The 18590-nt window shown below is 44.9% G+C and overlaps 1 protein-coding gene across 6 annotated transcripts in view; it reads right to left on the bottom strand.

Moving 5' to 3' along the window:
* The window catches only part of reps2 (RALBP1 associated Eps domain containing 2), a 213418-nt gene that overhangs the window by 118453 nt on the left and 76375 nt on the right, over positions 1-18590 (bottom strand). The window lies entirely within an intron of this gene.

Here is an 18590-nt window from a genome sequence, read left to right as displayed (position 1 = left end):
GTTGGAAGCATCTGATGGAAACATGATCATATCCAATAAATGGTAGCAGCAGAGATAGGGATGAGGTAGCTTAGTGGCAAGACAAAGCTTAATGACCACCCTAACAACTATACCAGCATAAAATGAATAGTAAAATTCAACATCAATATCAGTATGTATTAACAATTATATTCTTTGGTGGACAATAGCACAGAACTGTTCGATTGAACATATGTCTTTAAGATGAAATAAATATTTCAGCTTCCATTGCATCATATTGTCTCTCAATGTGTTTTACTATGTTTCCATACTTCAACAGTCTTCTCTATATACAGATAAATAGATATGGGATTCAGAAAAGTATCACAAATTCTCATCTATTTGAGGATACATACTTAGCAAAATGTTTGGAATGGCTTTGTGCATGGGAAATCACATCTCACAAATGTGACTGTGTTCTTTGAGGACATAACCATAAAGTTTTTAGATTTAGGTTCCCTACAGTGTGGAAACAGCCCTTTGGCCCAACAAGTCCACACCAACCCTCTGAAGAGTAACCCACCCAGTCCCATTTCCCTTTGACTAATGCACCTAACACTATGGGCAATTTAGCATTGCCAATTCACCTAACCTGTACATCTCTGGACTGTGGGAGGAAACCGGAGCAGCCGGACGAAACCCATGCAGACACGGGGAGAATGTGCAAATGCCACACAGTTGCCCGATGCTGGAAAGATTGCTGAGGGTGGAGTGGTGCTGGGCCTTGTTCACTGCTGAGTGGCCATCCCTCTTCGTGTCTTCAGCATCAGAGCATCTGCTGTGGTGTCCAACATGCAGGTGCCTCTTTCCATTGTGCTGTGGTCTTGTGGGGACCCAATGAGATTTCCTTTCCTGGCTGTTTCACACCGGTATCCACTCCCCTGCGTTCGTCGTTTCCTCCACCTCCTCTATTGACTCTGTCAGTTTGGGTGGAGTTTGTGCCACTCGGTCAAGAAAGGCGTCCTTATCCTCCTCCCTGGCTAGTCCTTCTGGGTGCTCCTCGTGGCAGGTTTCTTGCTGGGAGTTTGATACTTTACTGTCCTTCGGGGGCCCCACAGCTCACGTTGCAATGTCTGGCCCTTTGAATGGATACGGATTGGCTTGCTGCTTAAAATTTGAAAATTAAAGCAGTACCTGAATTTACCCAACAATTTTACAGGTCAAATTGTTTTGGCTACTTTAAAAAGTTCCCATAAGCAGCAGTCTGGTGTTTATAAAAGTCTATAACAGTAGTTGGTTCTGATGTAACAATAGTTCCGTTCCTTTGTGTTGAGAAAATCATGCAATAGCCGAGACATTTAAACTAATGGGGCCGGAATTGTATTGTGAATATGCACATTGTACAAATAATGGCCTAAATTCTTCAATTGCATTATAGCCAATTTGCTTTGAAGAAGCGCATTATAGCAAAACCAACTGTACCTAATGTTTAGAAAACAGTTTCTTCACTCCAGGTTCCTGACAATCAAGGATCAGTATACAAAGCATCAAATACCGGAGACTACAACCCTGCGTTTCTGGATCTTGTGGTATTTCCCCAGGTGACCACTCATGGACCTTGTGGTATTTACCACCTCTGCCAGTACGTGGTACTGACTAATAAGGGCTGTTTTCAGTGGTCCACCACTACCAAGCTCCCTTTGTCTTGGCCTATTGTGTGATTAATGATGTGACAATGCTGAGGTTTTAAGAGATTATTTGGTCCTGTTTGTTTTGAAGAGAAGTTGTAAGGCTAGGGCAGTGAGGGGTGCTGACTAATGAAGACCACTTGACTAAACAGCTTGGCAGGCCTCGTTTTTTTTAAATAAACCACCTGAATGGGTGTGGCCAGCTCTCTCAAATTAGGTTTTCGGTTTGGTTTATCAGTAACATCAGAAGCTATTGGGGTCTCAGAGTTGGAAGATTCAGTGAATGTCTCCTGGCTGCTACTCTGAATTTTCCTTTGATGTTTCCCTTTTCCTCCTGGATTAGAAAACTGCATGTCAGAATCTGTGTTTGAATTTATCTTTTTGCCAAGAGTGTGTTTATGCGATGTTACTATATTGGAACATAGTAATAGTAATCGGTAATAGTTAATGTATCTTTTATTCAGTTAAGTTTTCCAATAAAGTTATACTAAATTCTTCTTTCTTTTGTTTGTATTTTAACTACACAGCGTTTAAATAAATTATGTTTTTGCTTAATGTCGAATAGGTTGACCAGTCACATTTCATCTGGAACATGGCACTCCAGATTCACCTTAAAAATAAGAAAAATGTTAGGATTTAGGCTACCTTCTTAAAATACTTTGAGAGGGTCTGATCTAATCTGTAACAATAGCAGAGGATGCATCACCATACAGCATCTACAGAAAAGGCACTATTCTTAGAGAACATGAAGATTTATTACATGATAGTAAATAAAATTACATTTGGTCAGACATAAATACTAGGACTTTACAGAACGAATACAGATACATTCACTCCTTCCAAAAGTGGGAGTAGAGCCCCTTGTCTCCATGCACAGCTCAATAGAATGGATGGGGTTCAATGTAACATGAACATTAACCTTTACAGAACCATTTCCTTAAAAAAGACAAATCTGTCATGCCTGGTGGAAACTTAAATATCTTAATTCTAGGTTGCAACAACAACATGTTTTTCTTCAATGGCTCTGTACACGTTAGAAATCTGAGGAAGGTAACTGTGAGGCATCGGCTCAGACATATTTTACACCAACATCCATCATCCAGATGTCAACTGCAGCATAATTACATTTAATGGAATAGGATGTGCTTACACATGCTCCTTCACTGTGCAACGGCATTTAGATCTTCCAAGGAACAACAGTAAGAAGCTGGTCTTTGGGATATAAACAGGAAAGCTAGAAGAAGCAGAGCTTAGCTCTTGTTGGTGCTGGGAACAGCTCGGAAAAATTGTACAAACTGGCTAAATAAACTCTCTCTTCTTCATGAAAAAAAGGAGAGCCAACAAAAAAGACAGAATTGCACAAAGTCTTTTGAAAAAAAAGGAACACTGTAATTTAGCCAAGCTTATAATTAAAGGTGGTAAAGTTATTTGGAATTCTCAAAAGTTAGCAATGCTAGGAAAGCCATGAGAAGACTCACGCTCAAGTATGATGACTTATTAATATGGGGAAATGGGCTGTGTTTTTCCTTTTATGTCAGAGGTAAAAACATAGGGAATAAATTAAATGAAAACAATCAAAAGCACTCCTCTGAACATCCAACTGCTGTGAAATAAAGCAGTTTCTTTGTTCATATCAAGCCCTCCCCTCACCCTGTGCTTACTCCACCTGTCTGCTTGGGGAAACACACGTGTAAAAGACATGAAAATCCTGTATGGGTCACAAGGGGGCATAAACGCTCCAATCCCAGGTCCTTTCTCAGTGCACAGATAGAGAGCAGAGGGAGCCAACTGCTAAAAAGGCAAGGCAGGCAAAAATTGCCTGTGGTGTAAATGACACCTCCGAATGAGAGAAAGCATTGACAGCAGACGTGAATGTGTAACATTGTGAAAATAAACAAATAGGAGTTTTTTTTAAAAAAAGCGAACACTTTATTTTTTAAAACATCAATATTGTCACAGCACTGAAGATCTTCAAATAAAATACCAGATCTTCCTGGTGCCGCTCACATTGAATCCAAACACTGCTCCCATGCATCTCACTGGGATGCCACAGTTAAGTCGATGAATGCAGACTAAACTGACTGCCCGGTTCAGCCAGCACTTGCTGAGATGCCAGAGTTAGTGTATCACCTGGATACTGTACCACCCATCCAAACTGTTTTGGTGCAATCCACATTCAAAATGCTCATGCTGCCTCACACTCCAGTAATTCTGGCATTTTCCAGTTTTGATTCACGTTTCCATCAGCTTCAATTTCTTGCTTTCATCTTTGTGTAAGAGTTAAGAGTTTTAGACGAGAATGTTTATCCAGTTCGGAGGAAGGGTCACCCAACCTTACACGTTCAAACATTTCTCTTCATAGCTGCTGCCAGACTGACTGAGCTTTTCCAGCAATTTAGAACATAGAACATTACAGCGCAGTACAGGCCCTTCGGCCCTCGATGTTGCGCCAACCTGGCATACCAATCTGAAGCCCATCTAATCTACACTATTCCATGCACATCCATATGCTTGTCCAATGACGACTTTAAGTACTTTTAAGTTGGCGAATCTACTCCGTTGCAGGCAAATCATTCCATACCCTTACTACTCTGAGTAAAGAAACTACCTCTGACATCTGTCCATTATTTATCATTCCTCATTTTAAAACTATGCCCCCTCGTGCTCGCCGTCACCATTCTTGGAAAAAAGCTCTCCTTGTCCACCCTATCTAACCCTCTGATTATCTTATATGTCTCTATTAAGTCACCTGCTGGAAATGTGTTGCTGGTAAAGCACAGCAGGTCAGGCAGCATCCAGGGAACAGGAGAATCGACGTTTCGGGCATAAGCCCTTCTTCAGGAATGAGGAAAGTTTGTCCAGCAGGCTAAGATAAAAGGTAGGGAGGAGGGACTTGGGGGAGGGGCGTCGGAAATGTGATAGGTGGAAAGAGGTCAAGGTGAGGGTGATAGGTCAGACTGGGGTGGGGGCGGAGAGGTCGGGAAGAAGATTGCAGGTTAGGAAGGCGGTGCTGAATTTGATGGATTTGACTGAGACAGGGTGGGGGGAGGGGAAATGAGGAAACTGGTGAAATCCGAGTTCATCCCTTGTGGTTGGAGCGTTCCTAGCCGGAAGATGAGGCGTTCTTCCTCCAACCGTCGTTTCGCTGTGGTCTGACGATGGAGGAGTCCAAAGACCTGCATATCCTTGGTGGAGTGGGAGGGGGAATTGAAATGTTGAGCTACAGGGTGGTTGGGTTGGTTGGTCCGGGTGTCCCAGAGGTGTTCTCTGAAACGCTCCGCAAGTAGCCGGCCTGTTTCCCCAATATAGAGGAGGCCACATCGGGTGCAGAGGATGCAATAGATGATATGTGTGGAGGTGCAGGTGAATCTGTGGCGGATATGGAAGTTTCCTTTGGGGCTTTGGAGGGAGATGAGGGGGGAGGTGTGGGCGCAAGTCTTGCACCTCCTGCGGTTGCAGGGGAAGGTGCCGGGAGTGGAGGTTGGGTTGGTGGGGGGTGTGGATCTGACGAGGGAGTCACGGAGGGAGTGGTCTTTACGGAATGCTGATAGGGGAGGGGAGGGAAATATATCCTTGGTGGTGGGGTCCGTATGGAGGTAGCGGAAATGACGGTGGATGATGCGCTGTACATGGAGATTGGTGGGGTGGTAGGTGAGGACTAGTGGGGTTCTGTCCTGGTGGCGGTTGGAGGGGCGGGGTTCAAGGGCGGAGGAGCGGGAAGTGGAAGAGATGCGGTGGAGGGCATCGTCGACCACGTCTATTAAGTCACCTCTCAACCTTCTTCTCTAACGAAAACAGCCTCAAGTCCCTCAGCCTTTCCTCGTAAGACCTCCCCTCCATACCAGGCAACATCAGAGTAAACCTCCTCTGCACCCTTTCCAAAGCTTCCACATCCTTCCTATAATGCGGTGACCAGAACTATACACAATACTCCAAGTGCGGCCGCACTAGAGTTTTGTACAGCTGTAGCATAACCTCATGGTTCTGGAACTCGATCCCTCTATTAATAAAAGCTAAAACACTGTATGCCTTCTTAACAACCCTGTCAACCTGGGTGGCAACTTTCAAGGATCTGTGTACCTGGACACCGAGATCTCTCTGCTCATCTACACTACCAAGAATCTTACCGTTAGCCCAGTACTTTGTATTCCGGTTACTCCGACCCAAGTGAATGACCTCACACTTGTCTGCATTAAACTCCATTTGCCACCTCTCAGCCCAGCTCTGCAGCTTATCTATGTCTCTCTGTAACCTACAACATCCTTTGTCACTATCCACAACTTCACCAATCTTAGTGTCGTCTGCAAATTTACTAACCCACCCTTCTACACCCTCATCCAGGTAGTTTATAAAAATGACGAACAGCAGTGGATCCAACACCGACCCTTACGGTACACCACTGGTAACCAGACTCCAGGATGAATATTTCCCATCAACCACCACCCTCTCTTCTTTCAGCAAGCCAATTACTGATCCAAACTGCTATATCTCCCAAAATCCCATTCCTCTGCATTTGTGTTTCTGTTCACGTTTACTTAAAACTGGATTTCTGGTGTTGCGTTTTTATGACAGCTTTTCCAACTACTGGACGTCCCAAAGCATTTTACACCAAATGAATTATTTTTGAAATATTGTCACTGCTATGATATAAGCGAGGTGGCAGCTAGCTTTTGCATAGCAATGTGCTAATGACTATATATGTTGTTGACTGAAGGATAACCATTAACCAGCAATGTCAGAAATAAATCTACAGTTGTTCTTCAAATTGCGCTGTAGGATCTTTCATGTCTATCTGAGAATGTAGGCAGAGCCTTGGTGTAATGAATTCTTTGAAAAACAGCACCTAGAGCAGTGCAGTGCTCTCTCAGTACTGAAGTGTCAGCCTGGATAATTACAAAGTCCCTGTTCGGGACTTGAATGCTCCAAGCATCTGATTCAGCTGCAGAAGCACCATCAGAGACAGCTGACATATGAATGCTATTTCTAATATTTTAGCTGGAGAATTGGGGAAAGTAAGAGCATTCGGACAAAGTTCCTGGTTTAAGCACAAACCCCTAAATGGCTTACCTTATGGTAATTTTTTTTAGTTGCCAGCTCTTCATGATTCTGCTGGAATATAAATATATAATCATCGCTAATTCTTGGCCATACTACCACATGGCTCCACTTTAAGGAATAAACTGGTCGACTATAGGGAAAGGTTGAATAGGCTGGGGCAGCTTTCTCTGGGCCGACGGAGGCGGAGGGGTGACCTTTCAGATGTTTATAAAATCATGAGGGTCATGGATAGGATAAATAGACAAAATCTCTGCCCTGGGATGGGAGTGTCCAGAACTAGAGGACATAAGTTTAGGGTGAGAGGGGAAAGGTATAAAAGGAGACCTACGGGACAACTTTTTCACACAGAGGGTGGTGCGTGTATGGAATGAGCTGCCAGAGGAAGTGATGGAGGCTGGTACAATTGCAACGTTTAAAAGGCATTCATATACCCATCCAAATAAGAAAGGTTTGGAGGGATATGGGCCAGGTGCTGGCAGGGGAGACTACATTGGGTTGGGATATCTGGTCAACATGGACGAATTGGACAGAAGAGTCTGTTTCTGTGCTAAACATCTCTACGACTTCTCTCAGACATGGAAATAAGTGCCTCTTTTTATTTCTGTGTTGGATTTCTGATTATCTCCTTCCTTTGTCATTCAATATGTTTCCATACCTCTACCTATATCTCAAAACACTTGCTCTCACACTCAATATATTAATTTACCTTCCCCAATCATCCTGTTTATTTTCCTCTCTCTATGGATTTTCTTCCCTCTAACTCTTTTCACTTCTCCACATTAATTCACTCTGTGGGACTATGAAAACAGCAGCATTTTTTAAATGGATTTTTCAAAGAAAGTGTCAGACTTTTACTGACATGCACACACAGGTATTCCAATACAACTCCCACAGCAAACTTTTTGAAATGTCTGAATAAAACTGTCCAATCTTTGCCATAATCACCATTGTTCATGCAGTTACTGTATTTGAGTAAGTAGCTACCCAATCGAGACAAACATGTAGCAGAAAATACACAGAGTACCAATCCCCAAGATGGAGGGAAGCAGGAGAAGCCATTTAGTTGGAAAAAAAGGTTGTTCCAGAGTTTTCTGCCAGGAAATAATCAGATGAGACAACAATTCACATTGTTCAAGGACAGGTGTGGCTGTTGATGGCAGGGCAGAGAGAGAGAAAGACTTAGAGAGCCAATGTGGTAGAGCAATCAAAATCTTCTTCCTGACCTCTCCGCCCCCACCCCAGTCTGACCTATCACCTTCACCTTGACCTCTTTCCACCTATCACATTTCCGACGCCCCTCCCCCAAGTCCCTCCTCCCTACCTTTTATCTTAGCCTGCTGGACACACTTTCCTCATTCCTGAAGAAGGGCTTATGCCCGAAACGTCGATTCTCCTGTTCCCTGGATGCTGCCTGACCTGCTGTGCTTCTCCAGCAATCAAAATATTGGTCAGTCCTAAGATTTCAATTACAAATGAAGTAGTCCCACTGCCATTTCAGATACCATCCTTTCAAAACTTCACACAGGAACATGTGGGGCAGGACATAAACCATACATTTTCCACACCAAGCCACTTCACTGACCTTGCAGACAAAAGTATGGTCTTAAATACATTTGAGTAAGAATAATCAGTCGCAACCAATTAGTGTCCTGTGCTCCTACACTGTGTCCTTTCTTCACTCACCCATTAGTTAACTGCAGAATACACAACAGGAAAAAATAAATTACCTGGGAAAATCATCACCGGTGAGCTGGAAGCTCTGGGTTACAAAGTGTAGCAGGCTCTGGGTTTGACTCACAATTCTGTTCTAACAACACCACTGTCTCATAGCTCCATTTGTCCAAGAATAAACATGGAGAGTGTAAGCAGCTAGGACTTTCTGGTCACTAGGGTTTGTTAGCAGCTTTGCTCCATGATGGAAGCACCATAATGCTACCCTCTGTGGTACCGATCAGCAGAAAGTGGCATTGAAAGTCCAGGATTGGGTTGATTGAATTGAACAAGGGTTTCTGATTGACATCAAGGTTTTCCAGTTGCTTAATTGCTTTCCTTGCTACCACGTGGGTACTGAATTGCAAAAGAAAGCCGATCTACAGCATCACTGGAGCATGTCAGAAGTCACACGACACCAGGTTATAGTCAGACAGCCTTATTTGAAATCACAAGCTTTCAGAGTGATGCTTCTTTGTCAGGAGAAGTCACTTTACCCAAGTGCTCTGAATGCTTGTGATCTCAAATAAACCTGGAGAAAGTGAGGACTGCAGATGCTGGAAAAACACAGCAGGCCAGGCAGCATCCGAGGAGCAGGAGAATCGACGTTTCGGGCATAAGCCCTTATTCAGGAATGAGGCTGGTGTGCCAAGTGGGCTGAGATAAAGAGTATGGGGGAGGGGCGCTAGGAATACGATAGGTGGAATGAGGTGAGCATGAGGGTGATGGTCGGAGAGGGGGTGGGGCGGAGAGGTTGTGAAGAAGATTGCAGGTCAAGAGGGCGGTGCTGAATCCGGGGGTTGAGACTGAGATAAAGGTGGGGGGGAGGGGAAATGAGGAAGCTGGAGAAATCTACATTAATCCCGTGTGGTTGGAGGGTTCCTAGGCAGAAGATGAGGCGCTCTTCCTCCAGGCGTCGTGTGGTCAGGGTCTGGCGATGGAGGAGGCCAAGGACCTGCATGTCCTTGGCGGAGTGGGAGGGGGAGTTAAAGTGTTCAGCCACAGGGCGGTTGGGTTGGTTGGTGCGGGTGTCCCAGAGGTGTTCCCTGAAATGTTCCGCAAGTAGGGGTCCTGTCTCCCCAATGTAGAGGAGACCACATCGGGTGCAATGGATACAGTAAATGATGTGTGTGGAAGTGCAGGTGAATTTGCGATGGATATGGAAGGAGCCATTGGGGCCTTGAGGGAGGTGAGGGGGGAGGTGTGGGCACAAGTTTTGCACTTCTTGCGGTTGCAGGGGAAGGTGCCAGGAGTGGAGGTTGGGTTGGTGGAGGGTATGGACCTGACGAGGGAGTCGCGGAGGGAGTGGTCTCTCCGGAACATCAATGGGGGGGGGGGCGGGGAAAGGGAAATTTATCCCTCGTGGTGGGGTCTGTTTTAGAGTTGGTGGAAATGATGGAGGATGATACGATGTATCCAGAGGTTGGTGGGTTGGAAGGTGAGGACCAGTGGGGTTCTGTCCTGGTGGCGATTGGAGGGGCGGGGTTCAAGGGTAGAGGTGCGGGTAGTGGAGGAGATGCAGTGGAGAGCATCGTCGACCACGTCGGAGGGGAAATTGCGGTCTTTGAAGAAGGATGCCATCTGGGTTGTTCGGTATTGGAATTGGTCCACCTGGGAGCAGATGTGACGGAGGCGAAGGAATTGGGAATATGGGATGGTGTTTTTACAGAGGGCAGGGTGGGGGGAGGTGTAATCTAGGTAGCTGTGGGAGTCGGTCGGTTTATAGTAAATGTCTGTGTTAAGTCTGTCGCCAGAGATAGAAATGAAGAGGTCTAGGAAGGGGAGGGAGGAGTCTGAGACGGTCCAGGTAAATTTGAGGGCTGGGTGGAAGGTGTTAGTAAAGTGGATGAACTGTTCAACCTCCTTGTGGGAGCACGAGGTAGCGCCATTACAATCATCAATGTAGTGGAGGAAAAGGTGGGGGCTGGTGCCAGTGTAGCTGCGGAAGATGGACTGTTCCACATATCCAACGAAGAGACAGGCATAGCTGGGGCCCATGTGGGTGCCCATGGCTACTCCTTTGGTATGGAGGAAGTGGGAGGATTGGAAGGAGAAGTTGTTAAGAGTGAGGACCACTTCAGTCAGTCGAAGGAGGGTGTCAGTGGAAGGGTACTGGTTGGTTCGGCGGGAAAGGAAGAAGTGGAGGGCTTTGAGGCCTTCGTGATGGGGGATGGAGGTGTATAGGGACTGGATGTCCATGGTGAAGATAAGGCATTGGGGGCTGGGGAAGCGAAAATCATGGAGGAGGTGGAGGGCGTGGGTGGTGTCCCAAACATAGGTGGGGTGTTCTTGGACTAAGGGGGACAGGACAGTGTCGAGGTAAGCAGACAGGAGTTCGGTGGGGCAAGAGCAGGCTGAGCAGTAGGAGAAAATGTCCGCGAGTTGGCGTCTAGCTTCAGCGGTGTAAAGATCGGTGCGCCAAACTGCCACTGCGCCTCCCTTGTCTGCCGGTTTGATGGTGAGGTTGGGGTTGGAGCGGCGGAGTGGAGGGCTGCGCGCTGTGAGGGTGAGAGGTTGGAGTGGGTGAGGGGGCGGACTGGTTGAGGCGGTCAATGTCTAAGCGGCAGTCGCGGTGTCAAATAAACCTGTCAGGCTATAACCGGGTGTCATGAGATATCTGGCTTTGTCCATCCTAGTCCAACACTGACACTCTACATCATTACGTGAGAATGAAATCACTTCATCCCATTCTATCTGGTCGTCTGAGGTGAGAAAGAAATTCAAATTTTGCACAAGCTGTATTTTCGCTATAATCAGCCCAAAGCAAAGTGAATAGAATTGGAAACTCAAAGAGTTTTACTTTTACAAGATGTTTTATTCCTAACACAACAGTTGACTATGCTTGGATGATTTGCAGTTCAAGTACTGGCTAGATTCCAATACATGCCTTCAGTACAATCCTGTCTCATTGAAAATAAGTGAATCTGATAGTATTGACTTGACACCAAAGTCTGATGGCAAACGAGCAAACCTTGGAACGGGAGCAGAGAACGTGTAAAGTCGAAGTTACGTATTTTGTATTCATTTTCCTGACAGTAGGCATCACATTGCAAGTCTGCATACCAGCCATCGAAAAATCAATGAAATTGAACTATTCAAACTCAACAAAATTCCAAACACAAGTCAGTTTTCGTGAAGAAGCACAAACAATTCCAGTTTGGACACTGAGATAATCTCTTCAACTGAAGATTTGCTATTGCTGAAGGGTGTGGTAAGAATCTGAGTCATTTGTGGACTGTAGAAAGAAAATAAATGAGGGACCTGGGTTGAAAAGAAGGTCAGCTCTGTAATTTGCACTGTAGTGTGGTTCGAACAAATTCTGGAAATGAACGGAAGCCAGTTTACTCATTAGCTCTATTCACAACACAGGAAGTGACCACCTCTTCACAAGTGGATGCCAAACACGTTTTGGTGTAATGCAATCAATATTAAATCTTAAATCTCCACAGAAACATCAGCATTGTTCTATTTTAATGATTAATCATGCAATGTCAGAGTGAGCTAAGCCAGAGACTAAAGTACATAGGGACAAAATATCATCAATTTTCAAAACAAAAACACTAATTCAATTCATTGTTTTAGGCAGTCACTGGTGCAAGTCAGCTACAGAACTGTTGTTACTTTGTTTCCAGATCCATTCAACTGTTGCCAAGCTGGCAGCAGCTACTGCATGTTGAGAACGGATGGGCCATTTCCACTTTGCTTGAGTGGATGGAAGACAAAAAAAAAACTAGGGAATGTCAACCAGTCTCCCTCGAAACTGCACAGTTGCACCATTGGGAATCCCCGCACCTCAGTAGTCATGTTGCTGCGTGACTTCCACTTCCAGAAGCAGTGGAAGCACAAAGAACATTGGCCCCCATCATAATATAAATAAATAAAATAGTGTGTGTGTGCGTGTGTGTGTGTGTGTGTGTGTGTGTGAGATATATATAAAAATCACCAAGAAATCCAACAGGAAATTCAGGAGAAACCTCTTTCCCTAAAAGGGTGGCAAGAATACAGAACTCCATGAGGAGCATATCTGAATTTAAGGGGAAAACAAGACAATGCTCAAAGAGATAAAACAAATAGAAGGATGTCCCTTGTACAGGGAGGAAGGGTGGAAGGAGGTTTTTGTGCAGCAGAAACACTGTTTATAGACACAGTTAGCTAGATACTTGCTTGCATTTGTAGTTTCTGAAATCAGGCCAGATTATTCATAATTTCTGTAACAGATACAGGGCCATAATGGAGGTAGGCAAAGCCCCAACATCACTTTCCTGACTCAAAGTCAATATTTCACATCCAATTTCTTGAATGGTGTGGCAGATGACTGACATTTAAACTTACAGCAGTCCCTCAGTCTCTGTTCAATCCATTCAAGCTCACCTTCGGCATCTGATTATCCAATCTCGGAGCTGCCACCTTTCACTTGTTCCTCTGAAAGAGTGCTCATAGCAAGACACCATGCTGGACAATTGGCAGCACCTGCTTTGTCAAAGGCCTCCTTCTCAACACATCACAATATTCAAAAGTTCACTTTGTCATTTTGTGGATTTTCAGATTACTCTAGGTCTGTGTTGACTCATTCAAATCAGCCATCATTTTTCCATGTGACTATATATTCTATCCCGAATAATTAATTTGAGACATTTCCGCACCTACAAAGTTAAAGTGACTGGTTTGTAATTGCTCAGCTTCTATTGCCAGCTTTTGTACACTGACGTGATGATTACAGATCCCCAATCCTCCAGCACCAGCTCTAAATCCAGAGACGGTTGAAAGATTTCCAGTGCCTCTGCAATTTCCACACTCACTCCCTTAGATGTTCATGGATACATCTCATCCAGTCCTGGTGTCTCATCAACTTTAAATACTGATGACTTATCCCTTCTAGTGACTGAGTTTTCTTCTTAGTCACCATGCCTCCAAGGTAAAGATCCATATTACTTGCCTCTGAAAATATTTGACCCCTTATCCTCTCTTTCACCTTTAGGATGTGTCTATAGCAGCACTTGGATTGTCTTTTATGTTAGCTGCCTATTTTTTTTCCTGTAATCCCCCTATCCTTCTCGTATTTGCTTCTTCACCTGCCTTCTGAACTTTGTATTCAGCTTCATAGAATCCAGACATTGTGGAAAGAGGCTGTTTGGCCCTTTGAGTCTGCACTGACCCTCTGAAGAGCATCCCACCCAGACCCAGCCACCTGCGCTATTTCTGTAACTCCACATTTCCCATGACTAACCCTCTTAGCCTGCACATCCATGAACACGGTGGCTCAAATTTCCCATGGCATGTCCACCTAACCTGCACATCTTTGCACTGTGGGAGGAAACTGGAGAACCAGGAGGAAATCTACATGGGGTGAATGTGCTAACTCCACACAGACAGTCAACCAAGGCTGGGATCGAACCCAGGTCCCTGGTGCTGTGACGCAGCAGTGCTAACCACTGAGCCACCGTGCCACCCTGCTTGGTTTTCAACTATACTTGACACTTCTTATAAAACACACTTTTCTTTTTAACTTAATTTTTCCCATCATCTGGGGAGCTCTGAATTTGTTTACTCATCTCTTTTGTGCGCATATATATTAACACCATGCCTAAACCACCTCTCTGTCAAGATAGTTTATTGTTTGGTTACTGTTTTGCCCATTCTTCAATTCCAGTCTAACCTGCCCAGTTCTGCTCTTCTCTGTTAAATTCTGCTCTCCGCCGGTCGAGAATTCTTAGCCAGGATTGACGAGTATAGTTTTGTAGTCATCATAAACCTTGTAAAACAATGATCACATACCTCTCCCCCTACCCAGTCTCCTTGTAGCTTCAGTGAGACTTTTTCTGGTCCTCGGTAGCTTTTTTTATACTTCTTTCACAGGGTCTGGCTGAGCTAAAGTTTAACAATAAAGGCTGCTTGCTCTTAATGTTCCTCTTGTCTAGAAAGGCTGGCTGCTGCTATTAACTGCTGCATTTTCAGGAGCTCATAGGATCTATGCTCCTTTTTATTCTGATTTCTTAAGGAGGACTCCTTTCTTTTTTTATTTGCGATTCTTTTCTTTTCCAGTGATGACTACAGGTTGTTGTACTACTGCTGATTTATTTTTATCTTGAAGCAGCTCACACTGCATTGTCACTATGCTATAACAGGCAGCCTTAGCTAGTATCTGGGTCTGCCAGAATCTCCTCTGGATAGATATGCTACCATCAATCTTTCTTGTAATACTGGTCTACAAGGTTTATAAGTAATTAAAAAACAACCATTAATAAAGTCTTGGATGTAAAGTATTCTAATACATAAAAGTAAGATAACAGTTCACATGAGACGAGAGGTGACTTGATAGCAGTGTACATGATGATGACAGGCAGAGATAGAGTGGATAGCCAGAGACTTTTTCCCAGGGCTGAAATGGCTATCTGAGGGGGCATAATTTTAAAAAGGTAATTGGAGGAAGGTTTAAGGGAGAGATCAGAGGTAGGTTCCTTACCCAGAGAATGGTGGGTGCATGAAATGCACTGCCAGCAGTGATAGTAGGGTCAGAGTCATTAGTGACATTTAAGCGACTCTTGGATAGGCACATGGAAGATAGTACAATGAAGGGTATGTAGGTTAGTCTGATCTTAGAGTAGGATAAAAGGCCAGCACAACATCAAGGGCTGAAAGGCCTGTACTGTTCTATGTTCTAATGTTCTATTAAGACTGTCATACTGATGGTGATACTCCCATCTTCTTAGTCCCTACTCTTTCCTTTGCTATCCCCTTGCTTTTCATGTATTTATAAAACACCTTTGGATTTTCTCCCATTTTACTGATCAATATACTGTATATATGCACAAAAAAGTTTTTAAAATTAAACTTTTTTGGGGCCACCTATTATGTGGAAACTATTTTTGAGGGGCTGAAGTTCACGCGACAATCTAAAATACTGTATCGTTAGCAGAAGCCCAACTGATTCTAAATGAACAAAACAAAAACGGTAATCTGAGCTGCACATAAAGGGAGGTGGCCACCTGATTCCGACCTCATGCGTCTTAAAATTGTCGTGCCAAATTGGTGCGAGTTGTACATCAAAACACATAACAGCACGAAAAAAAATGTTTCCTCATTGTAACATTTATGTTCAGGATAATGTCTTGACTCAAATGTTGATTTGTTGTTATCTGTGAAGAACTAGGATTAACCTTTACATGAGGTGAATGGAAAATTCCAGATTTTTTGGCCAAAAATAGAGGGTCAACCTTTAATTGAGATTGACTTTTTCTTCAGCAAGTACAGTACTGTACTTTCATTTCTGCTCTAAAATTCCTTTTTAAACCGTACTCCCACATTTTCTGTAGGTTTTCTAACATCCTGGACATTCAGCCTCTGCCACAACTTCAGTTGTTTTGCCTCATCCAACTGTGCATGCCCTTTAACATCCACCTGCAGATCTCAAATTGGGAATCCATCCACTCTCTTGTGGGAATGTTTGTTCCGGACTGTTGCTCACTCTTTTCTTAGCGCCGGCTCATGGTTGCTGCGGCGGAGGGGAGTTTGGGTTCCTAGTGTGGTCTGCATCCAGCGCAAATTCATAGAGGTGGTGGTGGAGGTGGGTTCGGGCCCAGTACGAGGCCTGGCAGCATTGGCAGCGGCTGCATTGGCCAGAGTGGCCCGAAGCAGAAACATGGTGGCGGCAAAGTCAAGTTTGGACTGGTGCAGTACCTGGTGGCATTGGTGAGGTCCAGGGTGGGCTCACAGTGGTGAGGGCATTGCTGGAGGTGAGATGGTGATGAAGAGTGGAGGCTTTTGTTTCAGGCACAGCGGCGTGGCAAAAAGGAAACTTGTGCCTGGCCAGCACCCGATATGGCCTCCTCTATATTGGGGAGACAGGCTGCCTACTTGCGGAACGTTTCAGAGAACATCTCTGGGACACCCGGACCAACCAACCCAACCACCCCGTGGCTCAACACTTCAACTCCCCCTCCCACTCCACCAAGGAGATGTAGGTCCTTGGACTCCTCCATCGCCAGACCATAGCAACACGACGGTTGGAGGAAGAGCACCTCATCTTCTGCCTGGGAACCCTCCAACCACAAGGGATGAACTCAGATTTCTCCAGTTTCCTCATTTCCCCTCCCCCCACCTTGTCTCAGTCAAATCCCTCGAACTCAGCACCGCCTTCCTAACCTGCAATTTTCTTCCTGACCTCTCCGTCCCCACCCCTACTCCGGCCTATCACCCTCACCTTGACCTCCTTCCACCTATCGCATTTCCAACGCCCCTCCCCCAAGTCCCTCCTCCCTATCCTTTTATCTTAGCCTGCTGGGCACACTTTCCTCATTCCTGAAGAAGGGCTCATGCCCGAAATGTCGATTCTCCTGCTCCTTGGATGCTGCCTGACCTGCTGCGCTTTTTCAGCAACACATTTTCAGCCCTGGCCAGCAGGTCCATGGAAGAGCACTTAGCAAGAAGGACTGTAAAGTTGGACACGTTTTCTTTATTCTTCTGCCTTTATACTTTGGCATCATCTTAAATAATGGAAAAATAAACCAGAGGGTGGTAACAAAATACTCGTGACAATAAATAAATACACCAAATCAGAATGGAGGATGACGGCAGCGATGTGGATGAATCACGAATGAAAAAAAGTGTCACATAACAGAATAACAACAGAAATGGACAGAGTTAAGAAAGTTATCGTCCATAGTCCTGTATGCAGCTTGAATTACAACCCAATTCAAGGTGACGGATTTATTACTCCATGTGCTGTACTGTACTTTGGGGATCGAGTCATCCAGCAGTTATTCTGGATGAGTTATTGATCAAGCCCAGCTGTGAAGCCGGAACCATCCAGTCATCCTTCAGTCCGTCAATGTGATCTTGTGTATTAAACACAAAATCTTGATAGAATTTTCAAAACAGAAGCAATTTTCTTACCAAGGTTTCAAAAACAGCCAAACATATTTTAAATTAATCAGAAGAGGATTCTGCAAGATGGCGGTGATTCAGTAGAACTACCATGGACGGCTCTGTCTAACAGCCAAGGCATATTGGTGTTTGTTGGCATCCCTGGCTAACTCCTATGAGAGAGGTTATCCATTAATATTTGGGAGTGGGAAGGATGCCAAAGGGAAAGGGAACGAGCAAATAGCAGCAGGGAGGACACTTCCCTGCAGCAGCGGCCTCTCCCAAACCCCCAAGGGACTTCACGGACTCGCAGGAATTGGCAGTAATGGCAAGACTTATCGCGAAGGTTGAGGCTGCGATCAAAGAGATCCGTGCCCAGATCCAACCCATCGCATCCATGAGCTCAAGGGCCTCGGGGCGCGGATGGAAGTAGTGGAGGGTTGAACCACGACATCGGAAGTAACGATCGAATCCTTGTCCAGACGGATCCAGGCTCTCGAACAGCAAGCACAGGCCTTGCGAGATCAGCTTGACAATGTCAAAAATCGAGGTTGGCGGTCGAATTGGTCCAATTTAAAAACAGAAGGACATCATCCGCATACAGTGTAATCTTGTGTACCCTCGATCCCACTATTGAGCGGTTATAGAGCCATAGAGTAAAACAGCAAGCAAACAGACCCTTCGGTCCAACTAGTTCATGGTGTCCATAATCTCAAACTGAACTAGTTCCACTTGTTTGCACTTGGCCCGCATCTCTCCAAACTTTCCCTCTTCTTGTACTTACGTAAATGTCTTTTAGACATTGTCACTGTCCCCGTATCGTCATTTCCTCTGGAAGTTCAATCCACGTGTGAACCACTCAAAAAATAACGTTGTCCTTTATGTCATTTTTAAAAATGTTTCTCCTCTCACCTGAAAAATATGTCCCCTAGTCTTGAAGTCTCCACCGAGGGAAAAGACACCTGCCATTCACCTCATCTATGCCCATCATGATTTCATAAACCTCAAAACCCCTCAAACTTCTACGCTCCAGTGAAAATAGTGCCAGCCCATCCAGTCTCTCCTTTTAACCCACCATTCCATTCCCAACAATATTCTGGTATATATTTTCTGATCCCTCTCCAGCTTAATAATGTCCTTCCTATAACAGGGCAACCAAAACTGGATACAATACACCAGTACAGGCTTCACCAGTGTCCTGTACAACCACAGGTGACGAATGGCCTCTGCTAGCAGCTCTGTCTCCAACGTAAGCAATAACCATGAGAGGGGGCAGCCTGAATGACTACCCCTGCCAATCCTAAGGTTCCCAGA

This window comes from Chiloscyllium plagiosum, unplaced genomic scaffold (genome assembly GCF_037043375.1).
Source record: "Chiloscyllium plagiosum isolate Xiang-an unplaced genomic scaffold, Cpla_swu_hap1 HiC_scaffold_12, whole genome shotgun sequence".
NCBI classification, from domain to species: Eukaryota; Metazoa; Chordata; class Chondrichthyes; order Orectolobiformes; family Hemiscylliidae; genus Chiloscyllium; species Chiloscyllium plagiosum.
This window is presented reverse-complemented; position numbering and strand designations above follow the sequence as displayed.